Source organism: Marmota flaviventris, chromosome 7, assembly GCF_047511675.1.
Source record: "Marmota flaviventris isolate mMarFla1 chromosome 7, mMarFla1.hap1, whole genome shotgun sequence".
NCBI lineage: Eukaryota > Metazoa > Chordata > Mammalia > Rodentia > Sciuridae > Marmota > Marmota flaviventris.
Window position 1 is genome coordinate 66,608,522 of NC_092504.1, and position 9,415 is coordinate 66,617,936.

Genomic DNA, 9,415 nt, shown 5'->3' on the forward strand with positions numbered 1-9,415 from the left:
GAGGCAGGAGAAGCATGAGTTCAAAGCTAGCCTCAGCAATTAAGACCCTATCTAAAATACAAAATAAAAAGGGCTGAGGGTGTGGCTCAGGGGTTAAGCAACTCTGGGTACAAAAAAAAAAAAAAAAGAGACTTGAGACTCAAATTTTGGTATTCATAAATAAAATTTTATTAGTACACATTCACACTTGATGGTTATTGTTTATAGCTGCTTTAAGCTATACAAAGGCAGAGCTGGGTAGTTGTAATCATGATGGCATGGGCCTTCAAAGCCTAATATTTACTATGACCTTACTGGAAAATGTTGTCACTCTATTAGGGTGTGGCCTACAAATGGATTGATAAATGAACTCCAAATATGAGAAATCCAATACTATAAACTTAATTTCAAAACTTTGGTATTCAGCATACAAAGGCAATATGAATAAATATCTGTAGACTTGATATGTGTATTTATATTTGGTTTCATGTGTTTTAAATGCAGGCACAATGCAATCTAAGTCTTTGGGAAAATATATAATTTTTGTTTCCTTAAAATTGGTCAAAAAATTAATTTTCAGCCAAGCACAGGTCTGTAATTCCAGTTGTTAGGGAGGCTGAGGCAGGAGGATTGAGAGTTCAAAAGCCAGCCTCAGCAACCATGAGGTGCTAAGCAACTCAGTGAGACCTTGTCTCTAAATAAAAGACAAAATAGGGCTGGGGGTGTGGCTCAGTGGTCAAGTACCCTGGAGTTCAATTCCTGGTACCTCCCCCCAAAATTAATTCTGATGGGAAGGGAGGTGGGACGGGAATAGAAAGACAGTGGAATGATTGACATAACTTTGCTATGTACATACAGGAGTACTCCACAGTGAATCTCTACATCCCACGAAACTGGGATCCTAATTAGAATAAAATGTAATCCGTGTTTGTATAAATAAGTCAAGTTATATTCTACTGTCATGTATAACTAAAAAGAATAATAATTAAAAAGAAAAAGCACAGAAAAAAATTAAAATCTTGATATTTATTTTAAATGCAAAAATATTACTCTGCAACTTTTTTGTAAAACTAGCATTTAATTCACTATAATTAAAAACATTAGAAGCTGAAAATTACAGTTTTTTAAAAATGTAAATAATTTATCAAGAGTAGTTTAAATAGTACTTGTCTTCATATTACTTACAATAAGCATTGAACATCTTTCCTATGCCTTGACATAGGAACCACAAATTTTACCCTTTTTCCTTTCAAGGTCATGAAGTTATCTCTGAGAATTTGATGTGAAGGGTTTTTGCTGGCATCACCTCTGAGGTATGTTCATCTTTTATGTCACAACCACTTCTATCACTCATGTCAAGAGGTTCACCTTCACTAAGCTCATCTGGCTTTTCTTCAACTGGCTCTTGACCAGCAGCAGTATCAAATTCCTTCCCAGTCCACTCTATCTTCTATAACACTGCATTGAAATCCTACAAGGTGGACTCAATGGAGTCCTACATTAAGTAGGACTACTTGTATCTGGGAATCTGGGTACAAATTTCATAGTAGTGCCTTTATCTGAGTTTGCAACTTAACCAAGTAGATTAGCATTAACCAATTCATGTTGACTTCTGAAATAATGAATCCAGCTTTACTGGCAGTAAAATTTTTATTTTCAGTTTCATTGTAATTATTTTCTTTCATTGCAACAGCTAACAACAGTGCTTGGGCCTGAATGCTAGCTAGCCAAACTGGGATCTGTTTTTGATCAGTCTTCAATTTTGACTGTAAATGGCTTTCTGTTAGTAGCACAATTTAAATTAAGATATGGTGGCAACTAACTATATATGCAATGCAGTTCACACTGTAGCTTCCTGCAGGCTTTGCTTTGCAGCTGACACTTTCAAATCTTCTAATCACACCCACTTTCACTTCTAGCATTATCCATTTTCATTTCTTTGCTACACTGTCATCTTTATTGACCAATTCCTTCTTTTGATTATCCATTTTTGTAAAAGAGTTCAGTCTCTGGGATACAAGAAAGCAGTAAATCTATGCACTTTGCTATCAGTGCAAGGACTGAATAAATTATTAGTAAACAATCACCATCAGACTTTAAAAGAAGTGAGTGGTCACTGATCATGATGTACATCTTTTATTTGCAAAATAATTTGTGAACTGAAGAACTAGCAGCAAAATTTATATAACTATTTTCAGTTAATACTTTGGTAACTGATACTTGTACCTATTAAGACTACTGTACTGAAAAAGAAAATAATCATTTCAGAAAGGTCAATTTTTAATCTTTTAATAGCTGACTATAAATTAATCAAGTATTGTCCTGGATCAAATAAAAACAAAACTTCTCTCAAAGAGTGCTAGTTTCAAGACTGAATTACTCAGTAAAGGTAGAACAACATGTGGAGATAATTTAAAGAACAATTCAAATTAGGATTTATATATGGTCAAAAAAATATTATTCTGAAAATTGTGACTCCCCCTTTCATTTCAATAATCTTCAAGTCTTCAAGGAGTGAAGTTCTAGAAAAATAACCACAAGGAACAAGATGGTCAGTTGTGTAGTTTGCTCCCTAACAGCCAGTACAGTACTATGCTTACATTTTAGCAAAACAGCAGCATTCCTTCTATTAATGTTTTAGCTTCATTGTTTTTGGATGCATTTATTTCATACATCTTTTTCATATGGGCTATAAAAAAATATAAACTTTTAGGTTTAGCATCTTTTGTATGTATTTAATGAGAAATTAAGTTATTAAGATTTCTCTTTGCAGGATGTATATGTTCTTTAAATTTGGGAAATGGGTATGATAAAAGACACAATGACAAAACTGGTAATAGATTTGAGATTCTCAGCTACCACTTTCCTATTATGTTATTGGATAGTCATCCATTGGAATTATGTATGAATCATTTAAAGAATAGCAAATAATAAACAAATGTAAACTCTAGGAAATATGATCTCTAAGAATTTCAAGGCCTGAAAGGATTTTATCATTATTTCTAAGAAAAGATGACTATTAAAAGTCCCTTCTTCTACCCCTCCAATTTTCTTTCCTGAATCAACCTATAAATTTGGAAAATTCTATTTTTCTTTGAAAGCTAAAATAAGAAAAGAACTTTAATTCAAAGTACAATATCTACATTATACTTAAATGTCAAACTTTTGTTCTCATCTTACTTTGTATTCTTTTTTGAAAACTACTTATTTTATAAACCTCTTACCTTATTACATATAAATCTTCTAATTCTTGATCAAATAAATACAATAAGTGATTTTCTCTAAGAAAAACAACCTTCAATTTTAGTCCTACAAGGGAAAATATTCAAACAGGCAAATCAATGTATAGAAATTACACCATATATTTAAGTTTCATGACTATTTCTATTATGTCCTCATCCACATAAATTAATCACAACAAATCATGATGTGAACAGCAGTGGAAAAAGTTTAATCATTGGACATTTATACTTAATTTGAAGCTCTATTCTTTTTTCTTTGATTAGCCCTTAAAAATCCCAGCAGCTTAGGAAACTGAAGCAGGAGGATTGCAAGTTTTGAGGCCAGCCTCAGAAACTTTCTAAGACCCTCTCCTCAAAAAAAGAAAGAAAAAAGTTGGGGAGATAGCTTAGTGGTAAAGCACCCCAGGGTTCAGTCCCCAGGACCATATACACAGACCTGCAGTTTTATTATGACTGAAAAAATAAATCAGAACAAAGATTATTTCAACTGTATCATTATATCTACTTTCTACAGACTATCTCATGCTACCTTGAAAGCATCTTCTCCATAGCAAGCCTGATATTCTAAACTGTTTATTCTTTGCTTTTTATGTAATCTTTTTTTTGGTACTGGAGGTTGAACCGAGGAGTACTTAACTACTAAGCCACATCTCCAGCCCCATTTTATATTTTTATTTAGAGACAGAGTCTCACTGGTTTGCTTATTGCCTTGCTTTTCCTAAGGCTGGTTTTGAACTTGCAACCCTCCTGTCTCAGCCCCCTAGCCACTGGGATTACAGGCATGCCCCACCATAGCTGGCTTAATATAATGCTTTTCTTATTAGACAAGTGTTCACAACTATCAGAACTAAGACTTTACAGGAAAAGAAGGAAGGTTGTTTCTATTAACGAACTTGACAGCAGTGATGAAAAAAATTCAAAAGATTACAAATATCAGGCACTAATTATTATTCTATAATAAAGCACATTCTGATTGCTTGACATGGTCTGTATTTGCTAATGAAGAGGGGCAGGAGCACATACAGAGGGGAAAGGCAGCAGCGGGAAGTTGTAGTATAGTATACTTATCACATTGAACAAAAATGAAGCTTGAAGAAAAAGGTCAAAATGCTTCACTGATTCTGTACATCTGTACCTTTACTCCATCCTCCAGCAAATATTTATAGACCTATAAGTAATTAGACTATGTTCTTTACAAGACTGTAAATAAGCCGGAGACAGTGGGCGCATGCCTGTAATCCAGGTGGCTCGAGAGGGTCAGAGAGAAAGATCGCAAATTCAAGGCCAGCCTCAGCAACTGAGAGAGGTCCTGTCTTAAAATAAAAGGGGCTGGAAATGTAGCACAGTGGTAAAGTGCCCCTAGTATCCCCAGTACCAAAAAAGGAAAAACCTAAACTGAATGTTTAACATTTTCATTAGTGCCACCTCAGCAAAATACTGGGTTAAAGAAACCAAATTTCTCTTTATAGTCTAGTTCTCATCAGCTTCTTCTACCTCATCCACCTAGAACAAGAGAAAAAGCTATTTTAAAAATATGATCAAGGTAAAGTACTCTGTAAGATGAATTTGATTATGTTCTAGAAATTTTCAAAATGGAACACAGAATTATTTCAGTAGTTTATATGATATATGTAGCATATACACATATGCAAGTTATATACTACGTATATATTACTACATATGCACAAGAAATAATAAAACTTACTTATTTGGATATACATGCTCTTATACACCTAATTTACTTGAGTCAACTATTAAATCCTTTTGATGTAATAAATTGAAAGTTAAAAAATATATATATGATATCCTTGTGGGGTCCATGATGATACCCCACCACCAACTCCTGGTATTCACACCCCTGTATAATCCATTCCTATTATGTCTACATGAATAACAGAAGAGGAAAGATGAAATGGTATATGCTTCCTAGATCAAGTTTTAAACGTAAAGTTTCTATCTGGGTATTTTATTCTTATATCTTGCCCTCTGGGGGAGGCTACCTGCTATGGTTTGGAAGGCATAGTCTATGAAGAGGGTCATATGGCAAAGAACTAAATTCTTTAGACATTAGCCAGCAAAGAAGTAGAGCGCTCAGAAGCTGCCCTATTCTCCCAAAAATTAAGTCTTCAGATGACTGTCATGTCATTAGACCACACTGAGCCAAAATAACTCACTCTATTCCCAGAATAGTGATCCACAAAAGCAGTGGGATAATAAGAGTTTGTTATTTTGACCTACTAAAGTTAACTAAGAGGACAAAATCTGTATCTGTATCCAAGGAGCAAAATATTAAGTGAAAAGGTTCAGGACTGCATTTAAATTTGGTCACCAAAAAATTTCAAATTCTAAATACTTTCTGAAGAAGAAAAAAAACATAGCGAACTCAAAGATGAAAAATTCAGCAAAAATGAGTTAGTTATAGCAGGACAACAACTTGGAAATTTCTAGTAGAATTAGCCAAGTATCTGAAGAAAAGATATGCTTAACAAGCAAAAGACTGGGCTTAGAAATTAAAATATGTCTGCTTTTATAGGGGTATTATAAGAAACAAATAGGTTTAAAAAAACAACTCTCAAGCTTAGCTCAATAACTGATCAATAAGCATTGTTATTCTTCCCTATGTAGCCAATAAACTCTACCATAAAATAGGTAATAAGATAACACCAGTCTTTACAAATCCATTTTTTACTTGGACAATCCTCCTTTTCCAAGTTGCTGCTATAGTTTCAGGACTACTTAATACACATAAAACAGAAAAATATACTACCTTCCCTGAATATTTAGACTTCTTATCCAAGATCCACATCTTTTCCCATTATCTCCTGAAAAAGAGGTATTTTTAAATTATTTTGTGCAATGGTCAATGCCTTTTACAATTAACACCATCTTTAATAAGGCTTACATATCCTCATTTAAGTATTCAATAATCACAACGGTTCATTATGTGAACAGCAGTGAAAATATTTAATCACTGGATATGAAGTCACTAAAGGAAAGATATAACCAAATGATCAAATTGAGAGCCTCAATGTCACCACTAAACAACAAAAGGCACAAAAAAGTTTTATTAAATATTTCCCTATACTGAAGTATTCTGAGACTATCTAGAGCAGTGACCTCTTCTTTCTGGCTTCTGTAAAGTGAGTTTTATTGTTTTTTTAAATAGGCTTATGATATTTAAGTAAATCTGATATTCTACTATAGAACTGTCAGTTCTCAGTAACTTGTTTACAATTAGTAATTACTACTTCCACCTAGAAAAATTAAAATATCTAGAAAAAAAGAACACAAGGTAGAGTACTCTAACCATAAAATGAACTTTCTTATAAATGTTCTACAAATTTTCAAAAAGAACACAGCATCACTTCAGTAATTTATATAAATGTATTACATATACATATGCAATACATATCATATATATTACTACACACACACACACACACACACACACACACACATGCTACAAAGAATACACCTAAGAAAGGAGATTGCTTATTTGTATATACATGCTCTCATAATATTTAACTGGCTCCCAAACCACCTGAATCATCATCTCTTTTTTCAGGCTCTCAACTGGTTATATTAGCTGTAAACCATTTTAAGAACACATTAGCCAGAACTCCACTTCCATTCCCAATGTCTCAGTCCTTCCATTTTGCCCATTTTATGCCCGCTGTGGCCTTTTCGTTTTGAAGTTACCTAAAATTGGGTAGGAACATAAATGCACTCTTTAGGTAGCAATCACTCCCCCCCACCCCGCCCCCCAAGTGATTTTAATTTGCATAGATTTTGAGTAGTCTACCTTAATCCTTTTTTTTTCTGTAAACTTTCAAATGAATAATTTTGCTGAAATTAAGTTCTTTTCTTCAGGAACACATTTAACATTATAGCAGAAACACATGTGCTAAGGACTGAAAATCACCTTATACATTGTCTTTGAACTCAAGGAACATCCTCTAGTGGGTTCCCTACAAAGTATTGAATCCTTTAAAAAAAAAAAAAAAAAAAAGGGCAACCACCACAATGGAATACTTGAGGCTTATGATTTTTGTGGCAAAATTGGAAACCTCATCCACTCCAGGTGGGAATGTAACATGGTACAGTAACTTTGGAATATAGTCCTGAAGCTCCTCAAGAAGTTAAACATAATTACTATATGACCCAGAAATCCATTCTTATGTGTAATCAAAAGAAACAAAAACTTATGGGGCTAGGGATATAGCTCAATTGATAAGAGTGCTTGCCTTACATGCACAAGTCCCTGGGTTCAATCCCCAGCACCAAGAAAACAACAACAAAAAAAACCTTATGTCCGTGCCGTGTAGAACTTGTACATTAATGTTTACAGCATCCTTACTCATAATAACCCAAAATACTGTTAACACAAATGTACATCACTAATGGATAAATAAAATGTGGTATATCTATACAATGGGAAAAAATTCAGTGATAAAAACATAATTAAGTACTGATACATGTTACAACATGGATGAACTCTGAGAACATTGTACATTAAAGAAGCCAGTCACATAATTTCTCATGTTAGTTTATTATCTAGATGAAGTACAATGAACAGTTCAGTCCACAAAGAAAAGTAAATTGGTTGCCTCGAGGGACAGGAGAGAGGGAGATACAGCTAAAAAGAATGGGGTTTCTTTTTTGGGTGATAAAAATGTTCTCATATGGGCCAGGCAAGGGACCCATAGTCCAAGGCAATTCTGGAAGCTGAGGCAGGAGGATCACTTGAACCCCACTTGAACACCAACCTGGGCAATATAGTCAGACCCCATACTATATCAAAAGAAAAGAGTGTTCTAAAATTCAGTGCAGTGATAGTTGCTCAACTCTGAGCAAATACTAAAGTCTAACTGAACTGTATACATTAAATCTGTTAATTATATGGTACTTATCTCTTTTACTGTTACAAATATATAAGGCAACCAATTTTTTCCTTAAAGGTAATTTAAAACAATGTTACTATTTCCATTTAGCCTAATTCAGGTCTTAATTCGAGTACTAGAATAGTACTCAATAATAATAATAGCCCAACCAACTGCCCCAATATTTTTACCCAGCTTCTAGTCTTTGTTGTACATCTTAACAGCCAAGCAAACGTTTGCTCTGCCCATTCCCCAGATGATAATCTTTCCAAAGTTCATGAACTATCTCTACACCATAATTTTTAATAAAACATAAGCAAATCTCTATTAATTTCATTCAGATAAGAAATGAGCACATTATAATGGAAAGTAGATATAAATAATACCTTGATACGAATCTTTTTGGCTGGAATCTAGACCAAATAATCAAAAAAGAAAACAAGAAGCAATCAATCTTTTAGGTCTGGAAATTTGGAATTATGTAAGCTAGATTAACACTGCTGTTTTTTCTAAAAGTGGCCTCCAACACTATGCAGGATTAAAACAGAACCACTTAATATGCTATGGCTATACTTTTCAAAGACAAAAATATTGTGCCCTCATTTGGCCTATTTTCTTTCTTCCTTGAAAACTGACCATCTCAAATTCTGAAACCTACGAGTGCCCCATTTCCAACCAAAATGACATGACTGCCCTTTCTCTCCTGCCTCCATGACTGCTGCTGCACTGCACTGAAGGCTTCCCAAACCCCCAGGAAAACTTACCTTATTTCCTTGACTCCTCATCGTAGCAAAGTAGCTTTCGGAAAGGGATTCTTTGAATGTCGGAGCATGCTCACTTCATACTCTTCGCTCAAGCTCCTCCGAAATCACATTTTTAACGCCAACCATGACAACATCTCCTACATTGTCTCCGAATCAGAGAGCTACAAGATTAAGTAAAAGGAAAACGATGTGCAGCTCAGTAAATCATTTTATATTTGCCCAGATTCTGTCTTCAACATGTAGGGCACCACGTTTTATTTGTCCCCTTCATATCCTTTCCCATACATACCCTCCAGTTTCAGAGATCGCACCCGAAGTCCCATCCGCATGCTTCATATTCGCCTCAATTTTGGCCCTTCCTCTCTGCTTCATATTCTCAGAACTGGCCTCACAAAACACGCGATGGCGCCGGATTCATTCCAAGTAGGAAAACAATCCAGTTACAGCTAACCCTACCACGCACCCAAAGGCCGAGAAGGAGCGGTCAAGAGCAAGTCTTAATGCCACTGACCTTTCCGATTGGCCTCTACGACACGCCATGCTCCGTGAT

General features: G+C 34.7%; 1 long non-coding RNA gene across 3 annotated transcripts; it reads right to left on the minus strand.

The window, feature by feature from the left end:
• Positions 1–1,597: 1,597 nt before the first annotated feature.
• Positions 1,598–9,370, minus strand: LOC114096344 (uncharacterized). Of its 3 annotated transcripts, none has more exons than XR_003583405.3 (6): positions 9,155–9,370; positions 8,866–9,026; positions 8,488–8,514; positions 5,989–6,043; positions 3,204–3,288; positions 1,598–2,501 (listed from the first exon to the last, which is right to left on the minus strand). It is a non-coding gene; the product is annotated as an uncharacterized lncRNA (long non-coding RNA). The 3 variants fall into 3 exon arrangements; XR_011707986.1 differs by having other exon boundaries at positions 5,989–6,920; XR_011707985.1 differs by having other exon boundaries at positions 5,989–8,012.
• Between the last annotated feature and the right edge of the window lie 45 nt (positions 9,371–9,415).